At 58.2% G+C, this 21,281-nt stretch overlaps 4 non-coding genes and 8 pseudogenes across 4 annotated transcripts; all 12 read right to left on the bottom strand.

Moving 5' to 3' along the window:
* Positions 1–1,020: 1,020 nt before the first annotated feature.
* On the bottom strand, positions 1,021–1,139 carry LOC147329333 (5S ribosomal RNA; annotated as a pseudogene).
* Positions 1,140–2,432: 1,293 nt separating this feature from the next.
* LOC147329332 (5S ribosomal RNA) lies at positions 2,433–2,551 on the bottom strand. Its single transcript, XR_015129443.1, has one exon. It is a non-coding gene; the product is annotated as a 5S ribosomal RNA (ribosomal RNA).
* Positions 2,552–6,510: 3,959 nt separating this feature from the next.
* LOC147329331 (5S ribosomal RNA) lies at positions 6,511–6,629 on the bottom strand (annotated as a pseudogene).
* Positions 6,630–9,652: 3,023 nt separating this feature from the next.
* LOC147329330 (5S ribosomal RNA) lies at positions 9,653–9,771 on the bottom strand (annotated as a pseudogene).
* Positions 9,772–10,470: 699 nt separating this feature from the next.
* LOC147329329 (5S ribosomal RNA) lies at positions 10,471–10,589 on the bottom strand (annotated as a pseudogene).
* A 1,046-nt stretch (positions 10,590–11,635) lies between these two features.
* On the bottom strand, positions 11,636–11,754 carry LOC147329328 (5S ribosomal RNA; annotated as a pseudogene).
* Positions 11,755–13,549: 1,795 nt separating this feature from the next.
* Positions 13,550–13,668, bottom strand: LOC147329327 (5S ribosomal RNA). Its single transcript, XR_015129442.1, has one exon. It is a non-coding gene; the product is annotated as a 5S ribosomal RNA (ribosomal RNA).
* Positions 13,669–14,523: 855 nt separating this feature from the next.
* On the bottom strand, positions 14,524–14,642 carry LOC147329326 (5S ribosomal RNA; annotated as a pseudogene).
* A 624-nt stretch (positions 14,643–15,266) lies between these two features.
* Positions 15,267–15,385, bottom strand: LOC147329325 (5S ribosomal RNA). The gene has a single exon (XR_015129765.1). It is a non-coding gene; the product is annotated as a 5S ribosomal RNA (ribosomal RNA).
* A 1,295-nt stretch (positions 15,386–16,680) lies between these two features.
* On the bottom strand, positions 16,681–16,799 carry LOC147329324 (5S ribosomal RNA). Its single transcript, XR_015129441.1, has one exon. It is a non-coding gene; the product is annotated as a 5S ribosomal RNA (ribosomal RNA).
* Positions 16,800–18,329: 1,530 nt separating this feature from the next.
* Positions 18,330–18,438, bottom strand: LOC147329323 (5S ribosomal RNA; annotated as a pseudogene).
* Positions 18,439–21,013: 2,575 nt separating this feature from the next.
* LOC147329322 (5S ribosomal RNA) lies at positions 21,014–21,132 on the bottom strand (annotated as a pseudogene).
* Between the last annotated feature and the right edge of the window lie 149 nt (positions 21,133–21,281).

Below are 21,281 nucleotides of genomic sequence, written 5' to 3'. Positions count from 1 at the left end.
TGTGGTGTAAGTGGCCTCAGCCAGCAGCCACAGGCCCTGGTGTGGTGTAAGTGGCCTCAGCCAGCAGCCACAGGCCCTGGTGTGGTGTAAGTGGCCTCAGCCAGAAGCACAGGGCCTGGTGTGATATGAGTGGCCTGAGCAAGAGCCACAGGCCCTGGTGTGGTGTAAGTGGCCTGAGCAAGAGCCACAGGCCCTGGTGTGGTGTAAGTGGCCTCAATAGCAAATAAGGCCCTGGTGTGGTGTAAGTGGCCTGAGCAAGAACCACAGGGCCTGGTTTGGTGAAGATGGCCTCGGCCAGAAGCGCAGGGCCTGGTGTGATGTGAGTGGCCTGAGCAAGAGCCACAGGCCCTGGTGTGGTGTATGTGGCCTCATTCAGCAGCCACAGGCCCTGGTGTGGTGTAAGTGGCCTCAGCCAGGAGCCACATGCACTGGTGTGGTGTAAGTGGCCTCAGCCAGCAGCAAAAGGGCCCTGGTGTGGTGTAGGTGGCCTCAGCCAGCAGCCACAGGCCCTGGTGTGGTGTAAGTGGCATCAATAGCAACTAAGGCCCTGGTGTGGTGTAAGTGGCTTCAGCCAGCAGCCACAGGCCCTGGTGTGGTGTAAGTGGCCTCAGCCAGCAGCCACAGGCCCTGGTGTGGTGTAGGTGGCCTCAGCCAGCAGCCACAGGCCCTGGTGTGGTGTAAGTGGCCTCAATAGCAACTAAGGCCCTGGTGTGGTGTAAGTGGCTTCAGCCAGCAGCCACAGGCTCTGGTGTGGTGTAACTGGCCTCAGCCAGCAGCCACAGGCCCTGGTGTGGTGTAAGTGGCCTCAGCCAGAGCCACAGGCCCTGATGTGGTGTAAGTGGCCCCAGCCGGTCACTCAGGCCCTGGTGTGGTGTAGGTGGCATCAGCTAGCAGCACAAGACATTGGAAAACAGCCAAAAGCAGTGTCGTTAATGTGCCCTCATTAATGGGCAGCTGCTTTTGGTCTTTTAATACACCCCTTCTCTGGATCAAAAGCGGTTCAATGACATGAAAATGGAAGGCTTACAGCACCAGGTATTCCCAGGCAGTCTCCCATCCAAGTACTAACCAAGCCCAGCCCTGCTTAGCTTCCGAGATCAGACGAGGTCGGTCGTGCTCAGGGTGGTATGGCCGTAAGCTGCTGGCTCCAGCACAATGTCTCAATTTATGGATTCAAGTGATTAGGTGGCAAGTACCTGAAGTTACGAAGACAATGCTATAACCATACCTGCATGTTTGCATAATACCCTAACCCAAAGGCTCAGTTTGGCATTTATCCAACAGCACAGGCCCTGGATTGTTGAAGATGGCCTCTAGAACCAGCACAGGACCTGGTGTGTTTTACATGGCCACAGCAAGCAGCACAGGGCCTGGTTTGGTGAAGATGGCCTCAGCAAGCAGCCACATGCCCTGGTTTGGTGTAAGTGGCCTCAGCTAGCAGCCACAGGCCCTGGTGTGGTATGAGTGGCCTCAGCCAGCAGCCACAGGCCCTGGTGTGGTCTAAGTGGCCTCAGCCAGTGCCACAGGCCCTGGTGTGGTGTAAGTGGCCTAAGCCAGAGCCACAGGCCCTGGTGTGGTGTAAGTGGCCTAAGCCAGAGCCACAGGCACTGGTGTGGTGTAAGTGGCCTCAATAGCAAATAAGGCCCTGGTGTGGTGTAAGTGGCCTGAGCAAGAACCACAGGGCCTGGTTTGGTGAAGATGGCCTCGGCCAGAAGCGCAGGGCCTGGTGTGATGTGAGTGGCCTGAGCAAGAGCCACAGGCCCTGGTGTGGTGTAAGTGGCCTCATTCAGCAGCCACAGGCCCTGGTGTGGTGTAAGTGGCCTCAGCCAGGAGCCACATGCACTGGTGTGGTGTAAGTGGCCTCAGCCAGCAGCACAGGCCCTGGTGTGGTGTAGGTGGCCTCAGCCAGCAGCCACAGGCCCTGGTGTGGTGTAAGTGGCATCAATAGCAACTAAGGCCCTGGTGTGGTGTAAGTGGCTTCAGCCAGCAGCCACAGGCCCTGGTGTGGTGTAAGTGGCCTCAGCCAGCAGCCACAGGCCCTGGTGTGGTGTAGGTGGCCTCAGCCAGCAGCCACAGGCCCTGGTGTGGTGTAAGTGGCCTCAGTAGCAACTAAGGCCCTGGTGTGGTGTAAGTGGCTTCAGCCAGCAGCCACAGGCTCTGGTGTGGTGTAACTGGCCTCAGCCAGCAGCCACAGGCCCTGGTGTGGTGTAAGTGGCCTCAGCCAGAGCCACAGGCCCTGATGTGGTGTAAGTGGCCCCAGCCGGTCACTCAGGCCCTGGTGTGGTGTAGGTGGCATCAGCTAGCAGCACAAGACATTGGAAAACAGCCAAAAGCAGTGTCGTTAATGTGCCCTCATTAATGGGCAGCTGCTTTTGGTCTTTTAATACACCCCTTCTCTGGATCAAAAGCGGTTTAATGACATGAAAATGAAAGGCTTACAGCACCAGGTATTCCCAGGCAGTCTCCCATCCAAGTACTAACCAAGCCCAGCCCTGCTTAGCTTCCGAGATCAGACGAGGTCGGGCGTGCTCAGGGTGGTATGGCCGTAAGCTGCTGGCTCCAGCACAATGTCTCAATTTATGGATTCAAGTGATTAGGTGGCAAGTACCTGAAGTTACGAAGACAATGCTATAACCATACCTGCATGTTTGCATAATACCCTAACCCAAAGGCTCAGTTTGGCATTTATCCAACAGCACAGGCCCTGGATTGTTGAAGATGGCCTCAGGAACCAGCACAGGGCCTGGTGTGTTGTACATGGCCACAGCAAGGAGCACAGGGCCTGGTTTGGTGAAGATGGCCTCGGCCAGAAGCGCAGGGCCTGGTGTGATGTGAGTGGCCTGAGCAAGAGCCACAGGCCTTGGTGTGGTGTAAGTGGCCTCAGCCAGCAGCCACAGGCCCTGGTGTGGTGTAAGTCGCCTCAGCCAGAAGCCACAGGCACTGGTGTGGTGTAAGTGGCCTCAGCCAGCAGCCACAGGCCCTGGTGTGGTGTAGGTGGCCTCAGCCAGCAGCCACAGGCCCTGGTGTGGTGTAGGTGGCCTCAGCCAGCAGCCACAGGCCCTGGTGTGGTGTAAGTGGCCTCAGCCAGCAGCCACAGGCCCTGGTGTGGTGTAAGTGGCCTGAGCAAGAGCCACAGGCCCTGGTGTGGTGTAAGTGGCCTCAGCCAGCAGCCACAGGCCCTGGTGTGGTGTAAGTGGCCTGAGCAAGTGCCACAGGCCCTGGTGTGGTGTAAGTGGCCTGAGCAAGAACCACAGGGCCTGGTTTGGTGAAGATGGCCTCGGCCAGAAGCGCAGGGCCTGGTGTGATGTGAGTGGCCTGGGCAAGAGCCACAGGCCCTGGTGTGGTGTAAGTGGCCTCAGCCGGTCACTCAGGCCCTGGTGTGGTGTAGGTGGCATCAGCCAGCAGCCACAGGCCCTGGTGTGGTGTAAGTCGCCTCAGCCAGAAGCCACAGGCACTGGTGTGGTGTAAGTGGCCTCAGCCAGCAGCAAAAGGGCCCTGGTGTGGTGTAAGTCGCCTCAGCCAGCAGCCACAGGCCCTGGTGTGGTGTAGGTGGCCTCAGCCAGCAGCCACAGGCCCTGGTGTGGTGTAAGTGGCCTCAGCCAGTGCCACAGGCCCTGGTGTGGTGTAAGTCGCCTCAGACAGAAGCCACAGGCACTGGTGTGGTGTAAGTGGCCTGAGCAAGAGCCACAGACCCTGGTGTGGTGTAATTGGCCTCAGCCAGCAGCCACAGGCCCTGGTGTGGTGTAAGTCGCCTCAGACAGAAGCCACAGGCACTGGTGTGGTGTAAGTGGCCTCAGCCAGCAGCAAAAGGGCCCTGGTGTGGTGTAAGTCGCCTCAGCCAGCAGCCACAGGCCCTGGTGTGGTGTAGGTGGCCTCAGCCACCAGCCACAGGCCCTGGTGTGGTGTAAGTGGCCTCAGCCAGCAGCCACAGGCCCTGGTGTGGTGTAAGTGGCCTGAGCAAGAGCCACAGACCCTGGTGTGGTGTAATTGGCCTCAGCCAGCAGCCACAGGCCCTGGTGTGGTGTAAGTCGCCTCAGCCAGCAGCCACAAGCCCTTGTGTGGTGTAATTGGCCTCAGCCAGCAGCCACAGGCCCTGGTGTGGTGTAAGTCGCCTCAGACAGAAGCCACAGGCACTGGTGTGGTGTAAGTGGCCTCAGCCAGCAGCCACAGGCCCTGGTGTGGTGTAAGTCGCCTCAGCCAGAAGCCACAGGCACTGGTGTGGTGTAAGTGGCCTCAGCCAGCAGCCACAGGCCCTGGTGTGGTGTAGGTGGCCTCAGCCAGCAGCCACAGGCCCTGGTGTGGTGTAGGTGGCCTCAGCCAGCAGCCACAGGCCCTGGTGTGGTGTAAGTGGCCTCAGCCAGCAGCCACAGGCCCTGGTGTGGTGTAAGTGGCCTGAGCAAGAGCTACAGGCCCTGGTGTGGTGTAAGTGGCCTCAGCCAGCAGCCACAGGCCCTGGTGTGGTGTAAGTGGCCTGAGCAAGTGCCACAGGCCCTGGTGTGGTGTAAGTGGCCTGAGCAAGAACCACAGGGCCTGGTTTGGTGAAGATGGCCTCGGCCAGAAGCGCAGGGCCTGGTGTGATGTGAGTGGCCTGAGCAAGAGCCACAGGCCCTGGTGTGGTGTAAGTGGCCCCAGCCGGTCACTCAGGCCCTGGTGTGGTGTAGGTGGCATCAGCCAGCAGCCACAGGCCCTGGTGTGGTGTAAGTCGCCTCAGCCAGAAGCCACAGGCACTGGTGTGGTGTAAGTGGCCTCAGCCAGCAGCAAAAGGGCCCTGGTGTGGTGTAAGTCGCCTCAGCCAGCAGCCACAGGCCCTGGTGTGGTGTAGGTGGCCTCAGCCAGCAGCCACAGGCCCTGGTGTGGTGTAAGTGGCCTCAGCCAGCAGCCACAGGCCCTGGTGTGGTGTAAGTGGCCTCAGCCAGCAGCCACAGGTCCTGGTGTGGTGTAAGTGGCCTCAGCCAGTGCCACAGGCCCTGGTGTGGTGTAAGTGGCCTGATCAAGAGCCACAGACCCTGGTGTGGTGTAATTGGCCTCAGCCAGCAGCCACAGGCCCTGGTGTGGTGTAAGTCGCCTCAGACAGAAGCCACAGGCACTGGTGTGGTGTAAGTGGCCTCAGCCAGCAGCAAAAGGGCCCTGGTGTGGTGTAAGTCGCCTCAGCCAGCAGCCACAGGCCCTGGTGTGGTGTAGGTGGCCTCAGCCACCAGCCACAGGCCCTGGTGTGGTGTAAGTGGCCTCAGCCAGCAGCCACAGGCCCTGGTGTGGTGTAAGTGGCCTGAGCAAGAGCCACAGACCCTTGTGTGGTGTAATTGGCCTCAGCCAGCAGCCACAGGCCCTGGTGTGGTGTAAGTCGCCTCAGCCAGCAGCCACAAGCCCTTGTGTGGTGTAATTGGCCTCAGCCAGTGCCACAGGCCCTGGTGTGGTGTAAGTCGCCTCAGCCAGCAGCCACAGGCCCTGGTGTGGTGTAGGTGGCCTCAGCCACCAGCCACAGGCCCTGGTGTGGTGTAAGTGGCCTCAGCCAGCAGCCACAGGCCCTGGTGTGGTGTAAGTGGCCTGAGCAAGAGCCACAGGGCCTGGTTTGGTGAAGATGGCCTCGGCCAGAAGCGCAGGGCCTGGTGTGATGTGAGTGGCCTGAGCAAGAGCCACAGGCCCTGGTGTGGTGTAAGTGGCCTCAGCCAGCAGCCACAGGCCCTGGTGTGGTGTAAGTCGCCTCAGCCAGAAGCCACAGGCACTGGTGTGGTGTAAGTGGCCTCAGCCAGCAGCAAAAGGGCCCTGGTGTGGTGTAAGTCGCCTCAGCCAGCAGCCACAGGCCCTGGTGTGGTGTAGATGGCCTCAGCCAGCAGCCACAGGCCCTGGTGTGGTGTAAGTGGCCTCAGCCAGCAGCCACAGGCCCTGGTGTGGTGTAAGTGGCCTCAGCCAGAAGCACAGGGCCTGGTGTGATATGAGTGGCCTGAGCAAGAGCCACAGGCCCTGGTGTGGTGTAAGTGGCCTGAGCAAGAGCCACAGGCCCTGGTGTGGTGTAAGTGGCCTGAGCAAGAGCCACAGGCCCTGGTGTGGTGTAGGTGGCCTCAGCCAGCAGCCACAGGCCCTGGTGTGGTGTAGGTGGCCTCAGCCAGCAGCCACAAGCCCTTGTGTGGTGTAAGTGGCCTCAGCCAGCAGCCACAGGCCCTGGTGTGGTGTAAGTGGCCTCGGCCAGTGCCACAGGCCCTGGTGTGGTGTAAGTGGCCTGAGCAAGAGCCACAGACCATGGTGTGGTGTAATTGGCCTCAATAGCAACTAAGGCCCTGGTGTGGTGTAAGTGGCCTCAGCCAGAGCCACAGGCCCTGATGTGGTGTAAGTGGCCCCAGCCGGTCACTCAGGCCCTGGTGTGGTGTAGGTGGCATCAGCTAGCAGCACAAGACATTGGAAAACAGCCAAAAGCAATGTCGTTAATGTGCCCTCATTAATGGGCAGCTGCTTTTGGTCTTTTAATACACCCCTTCTCTGGATCAAAAGCGGTTCAATGACATTAAAATGAAAGGCTTACAGCACCAGGTATTCCCAGGCAGTCTCCCATCCAAGTACTAACCAAGCCCAGCCCTTCTCGGCTTCCGAGATCAGACGAGGTCGGGCGTGCTCAGGGTGGTATGGCCGTAAGCTGCTGGCCCCAGCACAATGTCTCAATTTATGGATTCAGGTGATTAGGTGGCAAGTACCTGAAGTTACGAAGACAATCCTATAACCCTACCTTCATGTTTGCATAATACCCTAACCCAAAGGCTCAGTTTAGCATTTATCCAACAGCACAGGCCCTGGATTGTTGAAGATGGCCTCGGGAACCAGCACAGGGCCTGGTGTGTTGTACATGGCCACAGCTAGCAGCACAGGGCCTGGTTTGGTGAAGATGGCCTCGGCCAGAAGCGCAGGGCCTGGTGTGATGTGAGTGGCCTGAGCAAGAGCCACAGGCCCTGGTGTGGTGTAATTGGCCTCAATAGCAACTAAGGCCCTGGTGTGGTGTAAGTGGCCTGAGCAAGAGCCACATACCCTGGTGTGGTGTAATTGGCCTCAATAGCAACTAAGGCCCTGGTGTGGTGTAGGTGGCCTCAGCCAGCAGCCACAGGCCCTGGTGTGGTGTAAGTGGCCACAGCCAGCAGCCACAGGCCCTGGTGTGGTGTAAGTGGCCTGAGCAAGAGCCACAGGCCCTGGTGTGGTGTAAGTGGCCTGAGCAAGAGCCACAGACCCTGGTGTGGTGTAATTGGCCTCAATAGCAACTAATGCCCTGGTGTGGTGTAAGTGGCCTGAGCAAGAGCCACAGGCCCTGGTGTGGTGTAAGTGGCCTCAGCCAGCAGCCACAGGCCCTGGTGTGGTGTAAGTGGCCTGAGCAAGTGCCACAGGCCCTGGTGTGGTGTAAGTGGCCTGAGCAAGAACCACAGGGCCTGGTTTGGTGAAGATGGCCTCGGCCAGAAGCGCAGGGCCTGGTGTGATGTGAGTGGCCTGAGCAAGAGCCACAGGCCCTGGTGTGGTGTAAGTGGCCTCAGCCAGCAGCCACAGGCACTGGTGTGGTGTAAGTGGCCTCAGCCAGCAGCAACAGGCCCTGGTGTGGTGTAAGTCGCCTCAGCAAGCAGCCACAGGCCCTGGTGTGGTGTAGGTGGCCTCAGCCAGCAGCCACAGGCCCTGGTGTGGTGTAAGTGGCCTCAGCCAGCAGCCACAGGCCCTGGTGTGGTGTAGGTGGCCTCAGCAAGAGCCACAGACCCTGGTGTGGTGTAATTGGCCTCAATAGCAACTAAGGCCCTGGTGTGGTGTATGTGGCCTCAGGCAGCAGCCACAGGCCCTGTTGTGGTGTAACTGGCCTCAGCCAGAGCCACAGGCCCTGATGTGGTGTAAGTGGCCCCAGCCGGTCACTCAGGCCCTGGTGTGGTGTAGGTGGCCTCAGCCAGCCGCCACAGGCCCTGGTGTGGTGTAAGTGGCCTCAGCCAGCAGCCACAGGCCCTGGTGTGGTGTAAGTGGCCTCAGCCAGCAGCCACAGGCCCTGGTGTGGTGTAAGTGGCCTGAGCAAGAGCCACAGGCCCTGGTGTGGTGTAAGTGGCCTGAGCAAAAGCCACATGCCCTGGTGTGGTGTAAGTGGTCTCAGCCAGCAGCCACAGGCCCTGGTGTGGTGTAGGTGGCCTCAGCCAGCAGCCAAAGGCCCTTGTGTGGTGTAAGTGGCCTCAGCCAGCAGCCACAGGCCCTGGTGTGGTGTAAGTGGCCTCAGCCAGTGCCACAGGCCCTGGTGTGGTGTAAGTGGCCTGAGCAAGAGCCACAGACCCTGGTGTGGTGTAATTGGCCTCAATAGCAACTAAGGCCCTGGTGTGGTGTAGGTGGCCTCAGCCAGCAGCCACAGGCCCTTGTGTGGTGTAAGTGGCCTCAGCCAGCAGCCACAGGCCCTGGTGTGGTGTAACTGGCCTGAGCAAGAGCCACAGGCCCTGTTGTGGTGTAGATGGCCTCAGCCAGCAGCCACAGGCCCTGGTGTGGTCTAAGTGGCCTCAGCCAGAAGCACAGGGCCTGGTGTGATATGAGTGGCCTGAGCAAGAGCCACAGGCCCTGGTGTGGTGTAAGTGGCCTGAGCAAGAGCCACAGGCCCTGGTGTGGTGTAGGTGGCCTCAGCCAGCAGCCACAGGCCCTGGTGTGGTGTAGGTGGCCTCAGCCAGCAGCCACAAGCCCTTGTGTGGTGTAAGTGGCCTCAGCCAGCAGCCACAGGCCCTGGTGTGGTGTAAGTGGCCTCAGCCAGTGCCACAGGCCCTGGTGTGGTGTAAGTGGCCTGAGCAAGAGCCACAGACCCTGGTGTGGTGTAATTGGCCTCAATAGCAACTAAGGCCCTGGTGTGGTGTAGGTGGCCTCAGCCAGCAGCCACAGGCCCTTGTGTGGTGTAAGTGGCCTCAGCCAGCAGCCACAGGCCCTGGTGTGGTGTAACTGGCCTGAGCAAGAGCCACAGGCCCTGTTGTGGTGTAGATGGCCTCAGCCAGCAGCCACAGGCCCTGGTGTGGTCTAAGTGGCCTCAGCCAGAAGCACAGGGCCTGGTGTGATATGAGTGGCCTGAGCAAGAGCCACAGGCCCTGGTGTGGTGTAAGTGGCCTGAGCAAGAGCCACAGGCCCTGGTGTGGTGTAGGTGGCCTCAGCCAGCAGCCACAGGCCCTGGTGTGGTGTAGGTGGCCTCAGCCAGCAGCCACAAGCCCTTGTGTGGTGTAAGTGGCCTCAGCCAGCAGCCACAGGCCCTGGTGTGGTGTAAGTGGCCTCAGCCAGTGCCACAGGCCCTGGTGTGGTGTAAGTGGCCTGAGCAAGAGCCACAGACCATGGTGTGGTGTAATTGGCCTCAATAGCAACTAAGGCCCTGGTGTGGTGTAAGTGGCCTCAGCCAGCAGCCACAGGCCCTGGTGTGGTGTAAGTGGCCTCAGCCAGCAGCCACAGGCCCTGGTGTGGTGTAAGTGGCCTCAGCCAGAGCCACAGGCCCTGATGTGGTGTAAGTGGCCCCAGCCGGTCACTCAGGCCCTGGTGTGGTGTAGGTGGCATCAGCTAGCAGCACAAGACATTGGAAAACAGCCAAAAGCAATGTCGTTAATGTGCCCTCATTAATGGGCAGCTGCTTTTGGTCTTTTAATACACCCCTTCTCTGGATCAAAAGCGGTTCAATGACATGAAAATGAAAGGCTTACAGCACCAGGTATTCCCAGGGAGTCTCCCATCCAAGTACTAACCAAGCCCAGCCCTGCTCAGCTTCCGAGATCAGACGAGGTCGGGCGTGCTCAGGGTGGTATGGCCGTAAGCTGCTGGCCCCAGCACAATGTCTCAATTTATGGATTCAGGTGATTAGGTGGCAAGTACCTGAAGTTACGAAGACAATCCTATAACCCTACCTTCATGTTTGCATAATACCCTAACCCAAAGGCTCAGTTTAGCATTTATCCAACAGCACAGGCCCTGGATTGTTGAAGATGGCCTCAGGAACCAGCACAGGGCCTGGTGTGTTGTACATGGCCACAGCTAGCAGCACAGGGCCTGGTTTGGTGAAGATGGCCTCGGCCAGAAGCGCAGGGCCTGGTGTGATGTGAGTGGCCTGAGCAAGAGCCACAGGCCCTGGTGTGGTGTAAGTGGCCTGAGCAAGAGCCACAGGCCCTGGTGTGGTGTAAGTGGCCTCAATAGCAAATAAGGCCCTGGTGTGGTGTAAGTGGCCTCAGCCAGCAGCCACAGGCCCTGGTGTGGTGTAAGTGGCCTCAGCCAGTGCCACAGGCCCTGGTGTGGTGTAAGTGGCCTGAGCAAGAGCCAAAGACCCTGGTGTGGTGTAATTGGCCTCAATAGCAACTAAGGCCCTGGTGTGGTGTAGGTGGCATCAGCTAGCAGCACAAGACATTGGAAAACAGCCAAAAGCAATGTCGTTAATGTACCCTCATTAATGGGCAGCTGCTTTTGGTCTTTTAATACACCCCTTCTCTGGATCAAAAGCGGTTCAATGACATGAAAATGAAAGGCTTGCAGCACCAGGTATTCCCAGGCAGTCTCCCATCCAAGTACTAACCAAGCCCAGCCCTGCTTAGCTTCCGAGATCAGACGAGGTCGGGAGTGCTCAGGGTGGTATGGCCGTAAGCTGCTGGCGCCAGCACAATGTCTCAATTTATGGATTCAAGTGATTAGGTGGCAAGTACCTGAAGTTACGAAGATAATCCTATAACCATACCTGCATGTTTGCATAATACCCTAACCCAAAGGCTCAGTTTGGCATTTATCCAACAGCACAGGCCCTGGATTGTTGAAGATGGCCTCAGGAACCAGCACAGGGCCTGGTGTGTTGTACATGGCCACAGCAAGCAGCACAGGGCCTGGTTTGGTGAAGATGGCCTCGGCCAGAAGCACAGGGCCTGGTGTGATATGAGTGGCCTGAGCAAGAGCCACAGGCCCTGTTGTGTTGTAAGTGTCCTCAGCCAGCAGCCACAGGCCCTGGTGTGGTGTAGGTGGCCTCAGCCAGCAGCCACAGGCCCTTGTGTGGTGTAAGTGGCCTCAGCCAGCAGCCACAGGCCCTGGTGTGGTGTAAGTGGCCTCAGCCAGTGCCACAGGCCCTGGTGTGGTGTAATTGGCCTCAATAGCAACTAAGGCCCTGGTGTGGTGTAAGTGGCCTCAGCCAGCAGCCACAGGCCCTGGTGTGGTGTAAGTGGCCTCAGCCAGTGCCACAGGCCCTGGTGTGGTGTAAGTGGCCTCAATAGCAACTAATGCCCTGGTGTGGTGTAGGTGGCCTCAGCCAGCAGCCACAGGCCCTGGTGTGGTGTAAGTGGCCTGAGCAAGTGCCACAGGCCTGGTGTGGTGTAAGTGGCCTGAGCAAGACCACAGACCCTGGTGTGGTGTAATTGGCCTCAATAGCAACTAAGGCCCTGGTGTGGTGTAGGTGGCCTCAGCCAGCAGCCACAGGCCCTGGTGTGGTGTAAGTGGCCTCAGCCAGAGCCACAGGCCCTGATGTGGTGTAAGTGGCCCCAGCCGGTCACTCAGGCCCTGGTGTGGTGTAGGTGGCATCAGCTAGCAGCACAAGACATTGGAAAAGAGCCAAAAGCAATGTCGTTAATGTGCCCTCATTAATGGGCTTTTGGTCTTTTAATACACCCCTTCTCTGGATCAAAAGCGGTTCAATGACATGAAAATGAAAGGCTTACAGCACCAGGTATACCCAGGCAGTCTCCCATCCAAGTACTAACCAAGCCCAGCCCTGCTTAGCTTCCGAGATCAGACGAGGTCGGGCGTGCTGAGGGTGGTATGGCCGTAAGCTGCTGGCCCCAGCACAATGACTCAATTTATGGATTCAAGTGATTAGGTGGCAAGTACCTGAAGTTACGAAGACAATCCTATAACCATACCTGCATGTTTGCATAATACCCTAACCCAAAGGCTCAGTTTGGCATTTATCCAACAGCACAGGCCCTGGATTGTTGAAGATGGCCTCAGGAACCAGCACAGGGCCTGGTGTGTTGTACATGGCCACAGCTAGCAGCACAGGGCCTGGTTTGGTGAAGATGGCCTCGGCCAGAAGAGCAGGGCCTGGTGTGATGTGAGTGGCCTGAGCAAGAGCCACAGGCCCTGGTGTGGTGTAAGTGGCCTCAGCCAGCAGCAAAAGGGCCCTGGTGTGGTGTAAGTCGCCTCAGCCAGCAGCCACAGGCCCTGGTGTGGTGTAGATGGCCTCAGCCAGCAGCCACAGGCCCTGGTGTGGTGTAAGTGGCCTCAGCCAGCAGCCACAGGCCCTGGTGTGGTCTAAGTTGCCTCAGCCAGAAGCACAGGGCCTGGTGTGATATGAGTGGCCTGAGCAAGAGCCACAGGCCCTGGTGTGGTGTAAGTGGCCTGAGCAAGAGCCACAGGCCCTGGTGTGGTGTAAGTGGCCTCAATAGCAACTAAGGCCCTGGTGTGGTGTAAGTGGCTTCAGCCAGCAGCCACAGGCTCTGGTGTGGTGTAACTGGCCTCAGCCAGCAGCAACAGGCCCTGGTGTGGTGTAAGTCGCCTCAGCAAGCAGCCACAGGCCCTGGTGTGGTGTAGGTTGCCTCAGCCAGCAGCCACAGGCCCTGGTGTGGTCTAAGTGGCCTCAGCAAGAGCCACAGGCCCTGGTGTGGTGTAAGTGGCCTGAGCAAGAGCCACAGGCCCTGGTGTGGTGTAAGTGGCCTCAATAGCAAATAAGGCCCTGGTGTGGTGTAAGTGGCCAGAAGCGCAGGGCCTGGTGTGATGTGAGAGGCCTGAGCAAGAGCCACAGACCCTGGTGTGGTGTAATTGGCCTCAATAGCAACTAAGGCCCTGTTGTGGTGTATGTGGCCTCAGGCAGCAGCCACAGGCCCTGTTGTGGTGTAACTGGCCTCAGCCAGAGCCACAGGCCCTGATGTGGTGTAAGTGGCACCAGCCGGTTACTCAGGCCCTGGTGTGGTGTAGGTGGCCTCAGCCAGCCGCCACAGGCCCTGGTGTGGTGTAAGTGGCCTCAGCCAGCAGCCACAGGCCCTGGTGTGGTGTAAGTGGCCTGAGCAAGAGCCACAGACCTTGGTGTGGTGTAATTGGCCTCAATAGCAACTAAGGCCCTGGTGTGGTGTAGGTGGCCTAAGCCAGCAGCCACAGGCCCTGGTGTGGTGTAAGTGGCCTCAGCCAGAGCCACAGGCCCTGATGTGGTGTAAGTGGCCCCAGCCGGTCACTCAGGCCCTGGTGTGGTCTAAGTTGCCTCAGCCAGAAGCACAGGGCCTGGTGTGATATGAGTGGCCTGAGCAAGAGCCACAGGCCCTGGTGTGGTGTAAGTGGCCTGAGCAAGAGCCACAGACCATGGTGTGGTGTAAGTGGCCTGAGCAAGAGCCACAGGCCCTGGTGTGGTGTAAGTGGCCTGAGCAAGAGCCACAGGCCCTGATGTGGTGTAAGTGGCCCCAGCCGGTCACTCAGGCCCTGGTGTGGTGTAGGTGGCATCAGCTAGCAGCACAAGACATTGGAAAACAGCCAAAAGCAGTGTCGTTAATATGCCCTCATTAATGGGCAGCTGCTTTTGGTCTTTTAATACACCCCTTCTCTGGATCAAAAGCGGTTCAATGACATGAAAATGAAAGGCTTACAGCACCAGGTATTCCCAGGCAGTCTCCCATCCAAGTACTAACCAAGCCCAGCCCTGCTTAGCTTCCGAGATCAGACGAGGTCGGGCGTGCTCAGGGTGGTATGGCCGTAAGCTGCTGGCCCCAGCACAATGTCTCAATTTATGGATTCAAGTGATTAGGTGGCAAGTACCTGAAGTTACGAAGACAATCCTATAACCATACCTGCATGTTTGCATAATACCCTAACCAAAAGGCTCAGTTTGGCATTTATCCAACAGCACAGGCCCTGGATTGTTGAAGATGGCCTCAAGAACCAGCACAGGACCTGGTGTGTTTTACATGGCCACAGCAAGCAGCACAGGGCCTGGTTTGGTGAAGATGGCCTCAGCAAGCAGCCACAGGCCCTGGTTTGGTGTAAGTGGCCTCAGCTAGCAGCCACAGGCCCTGGTGTGGTGTGAGTGGCCTCAGCCAGCAGCCACAGGCCCTGGTGTGGTCTAAGTGGCCTCAGCCAGTGCCACAGGCCCTGGTGTGGTGTAAGTGGCCTGAGCAAGAGCCACAGGCCCTGGTGTGGTGTAAGTGGCCTCAGCCAGCAGCCACAGGCCCTGGTGTGGTGTAAGTGGCCTGAGCAAGAGCCACAGGCCCTGGTGTGGTGTAATTGGCCTCAATAGCAACTAAGGCCCTGGTGTGGTGTAAGTGGCCTCAGCCAGCAGCCACAGGCCCTGGTGTGGTGTAAGTGGCCTCAGCCAGCAGCCACAGGCCCTGGTGTGGTGTAAGTGGCCTCAGCCAGAGCCACAGGCCCTGATGTGGTGTAAGTGGCCCCAGCCGGTCACTCAGGCCCTGGTGTGGTGTAGGTGGCATCAGCTAGCAGCACAAGACATTGGAAAACAGCCAAAAGCAATGTCGTTAATGTGCCCTCATTAATGGGCAGCTGCTTTTGGTCTTTTAATACACCCCTTCTCTGGATCAAAAGTGGTTCAATGACATGAAAGGCTTACAGCACCAGGTATTCCCAGGCAGTCTCCCATCCAAGTACTAACCAAGCCCAGCCCTGCTCAGCTTCCGAGATCAGACGAGGTCAGGCGTGCTCAGGGTGGTATGGCCGTAAGCTGCTGGCCCCAGGACAATGTCTCAATTTATGGATTCAGTTGATTAGGTGGCAAGTACCTGAAGTTACGAAGACAATCCTATAACCCTACCTTCATGTTTGCATAATACCCTAACCCAAAGGCTCAGTTTAGCATTTATCCAACAGCACAGGCCCTGGATTGTTGAAGATGGCCTCAGGAACCAGCACAGGGCCTGGTGTGTTGTACATGGCCACAGCTAGCAGCACAGGGCCTGGTTTGGTGAAGATGGCCTCGGCCAGAAGCGCAGGGCCTGGTGTGATGTGAGTGGCCTGAGCAAGAGCCACAGGCCCTGGTGTGGTGTAAGTGGCCTCAGCCAGCAGCCACAGGCCCTGGTTTGGTGTAAGTCGCCTCAGCCAGAACCCACAGGCCCTGGTGTGGTGTAACTTGCCTCAGCCAGAGCCACAGCCCCTGATGTGGTGTAAGTGGCCCCAGCCGGTCACTCAGGCCCTGGTGTGGTGTAGGTGGCATCAGCTAGCAGCACAAGACATTGGAAAAGAGCCAAAAGCAATGTGATTAATGTGCCCTTATTAATGGGCAGCTGCTTTTGGTCTTTTAATACACCCCTTCTCTGGATCAAAAGCGGTTCAATGACATGAAAATGAAAGGCTTACAGCACCAGGTATTCCCAGGCAGTCTCCCATCCAAGTACTAACCAAGCCCAGCCCTGCTTAGCTTCCGAAATCAGACGAGGTCGGGCGTGCTCAGGGTGGTATGGCCGTAAGCTGCTGGGCCCAGCACAATGTCTCAATTTATGGATTCAAGTGATTAGGTGGCAAGTACCTGAAGTTACGAAGACAATCCTATAACCATACCTGCATGTTTGCATAATACCCTAACCCAAAGGCTCAGTTTGGCATTTATCCAACAGCACAGGCCCTGGATTGTTGAAGATGGCCTCAGGAAACAGCACAGGGCCTGGTGTGTTGTACATGGCCACAGCAAGCAGCACAGGGCCTGGTTTGGTGAAGATGGCCTCAGCCAGAAGCACAGGGCCTGGTGTGATATGAGTGGCCTGAGCAAGAGCCACAGGCCCTGGTGTGGTGTAAGTGGCCTGAGCAAGAGCCACAGGCCCTGGTGTGGTGTAAGTGGCCTGAGCAAGAGCCACAGGCCCTGGTGTGGTGTAGGTGGCCTCAGCCAGCAGCCACAGGCCCTGGTGTGGTGTAGGTGGCCTCAGCCAGCAGCCACAAGCCCTTGTGTGGTGTAAGTGGCCTCAGCCAGCAGCCACAGGCCCTGGTGTGGTGTAAGTGGCCTCAGCCAGTGCCACAGGCCCTGGTGTGGTGTAAGTGGCCTGAGCAAGAGCCACAGACCATGGTGTGGTGTAATTGGCCTCAATAGCAACTAAGGCCCTGGTGTGGTGTAGGTGGCCTAAGCCAGCAGCCACAGGCCCTGGTGTGGTGTAAGTGGCCTCAGCCAGCAGCCACAGGCCCTGGTGTGGTGTAAGTCGCCTCAGCCAGAAGCCACAGGCACTGGTGTGGTGTAAGTGGCCTCAGCCAGCAGCAAAAGGGCCCTGGTGTGGTGTAAGTCGCCTCAGCCAGCAGCCACAGGCCCTGGTGTGGTGTAGATGGCCTCAGCCAGCAGCCACAGGCCCTGGTGTGGTGTAAGTGGCCTCAGCCAGCAGCCACAGGCCCTGGTGTGGTCTAAGTTGCCTCAGCCAGAAGCACAGGGCCTGGTGTGATATGAGTGGCCTGAGCAAGAGCCACAGGCCCTGGTGTGGTGTAAGTGGCCTGAGCAAGAGCCACAGACCATGGTGTGGTGTAAGTGGCCTGAGCAAGAGCCACAGGCCCTGGTGTGGTGTAAGTGGCCTGAGCAAGAGCCACAGGCCCTGATGTGGTGTAAGTGGCCCCAGCCGGTCACTCAGGCCCTGGTGTGGTGTAGGTGGCATCAGCTAGCAGCACAAGACATTGGAAAACAGCCAAAAGCAGTGTCGTTAATATGCCCTCATTAATGGGCAGCTGCTTTTGGTCTTTTAATACACCCCTTCTCTGGATCAAAAGCGGTTCAATGACATGAAAATGAAAGGCTTACAGCACCAGGTATTCCCAGGCAGTCTCCCATCCAAGTACTAACCAAGCCCAGCCCTGCTTAGCTTCCGAGATCAGACGAGGTCGGGCGTGCTCAGGGTGGTATGGCCGTAAGCTGCTGGCCACAGCACAATGTCTCAATTTATGGATTCAAGTGATTAGGTGGCAAGTACCTGAAGTTACGAAGACAATCCTATAACCATACCTGCATGTTTGCATAATACCCTAACCCAAAGGCTCAGTTTGGCATTTATCCAACAGCACAGGCCCTGGATTGTTGAAGATGGCCTCAGGAACCAGCACAGGGCCTGGTGTGTTGTACATGGCCACAGCAAGCAGCACAGGGCCTGGTTTGGTGAAGATGGCCTCGGCCAGAAGCGCAGGGCCTGGTGTGATATGAGTGGCCTGAGCAAGAGCCACAGGCCTTGGTGTGGTGTAAGTGGCCTCAGCCAGCAGCCACAGGCCCTGGTGTGGTGTAAGTCGCCTCAGCCAGAAGCCACAGGCACTGGTGTGGTGTAAGTGGCCTCAGCCAGCAGCAAAAGGGCCCTGGTGTGGTGTAAGTCGCCTCAGTCAGCAGCCACAGGCCCTGGTGTGGTGTAGGTGGCCTCAGCCAGCAGCCACAGGCCCTGGTGTGGTGTAAGTGGCCTCAGCCAGCAGCCACGGGCCCTGGTGTGGTGTAAGTGGCCTCAGCCAGCAGCCACAGGCCCTGGTGTGGTGTAGGTGGCCTCAGCCAGCAGCCACAGGCCCTGGTGTGGTGTAAGTGGCCTCAGCCAGCAGCCACAGGCCCTGGTGTGGTGTAAGTGGCCTGAGCAAGAGCCACAGGCCCTGGTGTGGTGTAAGTGGCCTGAGCAAGAGCCACAGACCCTGGTGTGGTGTAATTGGCCTCAATAGCAACTAATGCCCTGGTGTGGTGTAGGTGGCCTCAGCCAGCAGCCACAGGCCCTGGTGTGGTGTAAGTGGCCTCAGCCAGCAGCCACAGGCCCTGGTGTGATGTAAGTGGCCTGAGCAAGTGCCACAGGCCTGGTGTGGTGTAAGTGGCCTGAGCAAGAGCCACAGACCCTGGTGTAGTGTAATTGGCCTCAATAGCAACTAAGGCCCTGGTGTGGTGTAGGTGGCCTCAGCCAGCAGCCACAGGCCCTGGTGTGGTGTAAGTGGCCTCAGCCAGAGCCACAGGCCCTGATGTGGTGTAAGTGGCCCCAGCCGGTCACTCAGGCCCTGGTGTGGTGTAGGTGGCCTCAGCCAGCAGCCACAGGCCCTTGTGTGGTGTAAGTGGCCTCAGCCAGCAGCCACAGGCCCTGGTGTGGTGTAACTGGCCTGAGCAAGAGCCACAGGCCCTGGTGTGGTGTAAGTGGCCTCAGCCAGAGCCACAGGCCCTGGTGTGGTGTAAGTGGCCTCAATAGCAAATAATGCCCTGGTGTGGTGTAAGTGGCCTCAGCCAGAGCCACAGGCCCTGATGTGGTGTAAGTGGCCCCAGCCGGTCAATCAGGCCCTGGTGTGGTGTAGGTGGCATCAGCTAGCAGCACAAGACATTGGAAAACAGCCAAAAGCAATGTCGTTAATGTGCCCTCATTAATGGGCAGCTGCTTTTGGTCTTTTAATACACCCCTTCTCTGGATCAAAAGCGGTTCAATGACAGGAAAATGAAAGGCTTACAGCACCAGGTATTCCCCCATCCAAGTACTAACCAAGCCCAGCCCTGCTTAGCTTCCGAGATCAGACGAGGTCGGGCGTGCTCAGGGTGGTATGGCCGTAAGCTGCTGGCCCCAGCACAATGTCTCAATTTATGGATTCAAGTGATTAGGTGGCAAGTACCTGAAGTCACGAAGACAATCCTATAACCCTACCTGCATGTTTGCATAATACCCTAACCCAAAGGCTCAGTTTAGCATTTATCCAACAGCACAGGTCCTGGATTGTTGAAGTTGGCCTCAGGAACCAGCACAGGGCCTGGTGTGTTGTACATGGCCACAGCAAGCAGCACAGGGCCTGGTTTGGTGAAGATGGCCTCGGCCAGAAGCACAGGGCCTGGTGTGATATGAGTGGCCTTAGCAAGAGCCACAGGCCCTGGTGTGGTGTAAGTGGAATCAGCCAGAAGCCACAGGCCCTGGTGTGGTGTAAGTGGCCTCAGCCAGAGCCACAGGCCCTGGTGTGGTGTAACTGGCCTCAATAGCAAATAAGGCCCTGATGTGGTGTAAGTGGCCTCAGCCAGAGCCACAGGCCCTGGTGTGGTGTAAGTGGCCTCAATAGCAACTAAGGCCCTGGTGTGGTGTAAGTGGCCTCAGCCAGCAGTCACAGGCCCTGGTGTGGTGTAGGTGGCCTCAGCCAGCAGCCACAGGCTCTGGTGTGGTGTAAGTCGCCTCAGCCAGCAGCCACAGGCCCTGGTATGGTGTAAGTGGCCTCAGCCAGCAGCCACAGGCCCTGGTGTGGTGTAAGTGGCCAGAAGCGCAGGGCCTGGTGTGATGTGAGTGGCCTGAGCAAGAGCCACAGACCCTGGTGTGGTGTAATTGGCCTCAATAGCAACTAAGGCCCTGGTGTGGTGTAAGTGGCCTCAGCCAGCAGCAAAATGGCCCTGGTGTGGTGTAAGTGGCCTCAGCCAGCAGCCACAGGCCCTGGTGTGGTGTAGGTGGCCTCAGCCAGCAGCCACAGGCCCTTGTGTGGTGTAATTGGCCTAAATAGCAACTAAGGCCCTGGTGTGGTGTAGGTGGCCTCAGCCAGCAGCCACAGGCCCTAGTGTGGTGTAAGTGGCCTCAGCCAGTGCCACAGGCCCTGGTGTGGTGTAAGTGGCCTGAGCAAGAGCCACAGGCCCTGGTGTGGTGTAATTGGCCTCAATAGCAACTAAGGCCCTGGTGTGGTGTAGGTGGCCTCAGCCAGCAGCCACAGGCCCTGGTGTGGTGTAAGTGGCCTCAGCCAGCAGCCACAGGCCCTTGTGTGGTGTAATTGGCCTCAATAGCAACTAAGGCCCTGGTTTGGTGTATGTGGCCTCAGCCAGCAAATAAGGCCCTGGTGTGGTGTAAGTGGCCAGAAGCGCAGGGCCTGGTGTGATGTGAGTGGCCTGAGCAAGAGCCACAGACCCTGGTGTGGTGTAATTGGCCTCAATAGCAACTAAGGCCCTGGTGTGGTGTATGTGGCCTCAGGCAGCAGCCACAGGCCCTGTTGTGGTGTAACTGGCCTCAGCCAGAGCCACAGGCCCTGATGTGGTGTAAGTGGCCCCAGCCGGTTACTCAGGCCCTGGTGTGGTGTAGGTGGCCTCAGCCAGCCGCCACAGGCCCTGGTGTGGTGTAAGTGGCCTCAGCCAGCAGCCACAGGCCCTGGTGTGGTGTAAGTGGCCTGAGCAAGAGCCACAGACCATGGTGTGGTGTAATTGGCCTCAATAGCAACTAAGGCCCTGGTGTGGTGTAGGTGGCCTAAGCCAGCAGCCACAGGCCCTGGTGTGGTGTAAGTGGCCTCAGCCAGAGCCACAGGCCCTGATGTGGTGTAAGTGGCCCCAGCCAGCAGCCACAGGCCCTGGTGTGGTGTAAGTGGCCTCAGCCAGAGCCACAGGCCCTGATGTGGTGTAAGTGGCCTCAGCCAGCAGCCACAGGCCCTGGTGTGGTGTAACTGGCCTGAGCAAGAGCCACAGGCCCTGTTGTGGTGTAGATGGCCTCAGCCAGCAGCCACAGGCCCTGGTGTGGTCTAAGTGGCCTCAGCCAGAAGCACAGGGCCTGGTGTGATATGAGTGGCCTGAGCAAGAGCCACAGGCCCTGGTGTGGTGTAAGTGGCCTGAGCAAGAGCCACAGGCCCTGGTGTGGTGTAGGTGGCCTCAGCCAGCAGCCACAGGCCCTGGTGTGGTGTAGGTGGCCTCAGCCAGCAGCCACAAGCCCTTGTGTGGTGTAAGTGGCCTCAGCCAGCAGCCACAGGCCCTGGTGTGGTGTAAGTGGCCTCAGCCAGTGCCACAGGCCCTGGTGTGGTGTAAGTGGCCTGAGCAAGAGCCACAGACCATGGTGTGGTGTAATTGGCCTCAATAGCAACTAAGGCCCTGGTGTGGTGTAAGTGGCCTCAGCCAGCAGCCACAGGCCCTGGTGTGGTGTAAGTGGCCTCAGCCAGCAGCCACAGGCCCTGGTGTGGTGTAAGTGGCCTCAGCCAGAGCCACAGGCCCTGATGTGGTGTAAGTGGCCCCAGCCGGTCACTCAGGCCCTGGTGTGGTGTAGGTGGCATCAGCTAGCAGCACAAGACATTGGAAAACAGCCAAAAGCAATGTCGTTAATGTGCCCTCATTAATGGGCAGCTGCTTTTGGTCTTTTAATACACCCCTTCTCTGGATCAAAAGCGGTTCAATGACATGAAAATGAAAGGCTTACAGCACCAGGTATTCCCAGGGAGTCTCCCATCCAAGTACTAACCAAGCCCAGCGCTGCTCAGCTTCCGAGATCAGACGAGGTCGGGCGTGCTCAGGGTGGTATGGCCGTAAGCTGCTGGCCCCAGCACAATGTCTCAATTTATGGATTCAGGTGATTAGGTGGCAAGTACCTGAAGTTACGAAGACAATCCTATAACCCTACCTTCATGTTTGCATAATACCCTAACCCAAAGGCTCAGTTTAGCATTTATCCAACAGCACA

The sequence above is a fragment of the Aulonocara sp. 'chitande type north' Nkhata Bay genome, linkage group LG5, assembly GCF_057382095.1.
Source record: "Aulonocara sp. 'chitande type north' Nkhata Bay isolate Kocher_YH1m ecotype deep benthic linkage group LG5, A_spYH_male_GT1.1, whole genome shotgun sequence".
Taxonomy (NCBI): Eukaryota; Metazoa; Chordata; class Actinopteri; order Cichliformes; family Cichlidae; genus Aulonocara; species Aulonocara sp. 'chitande type north' Nkhata Bay.
Note: the sequence above shows the minus strand (reverse complement) of the source record. Positions and strands in the feature narration are given on the sequence as shown.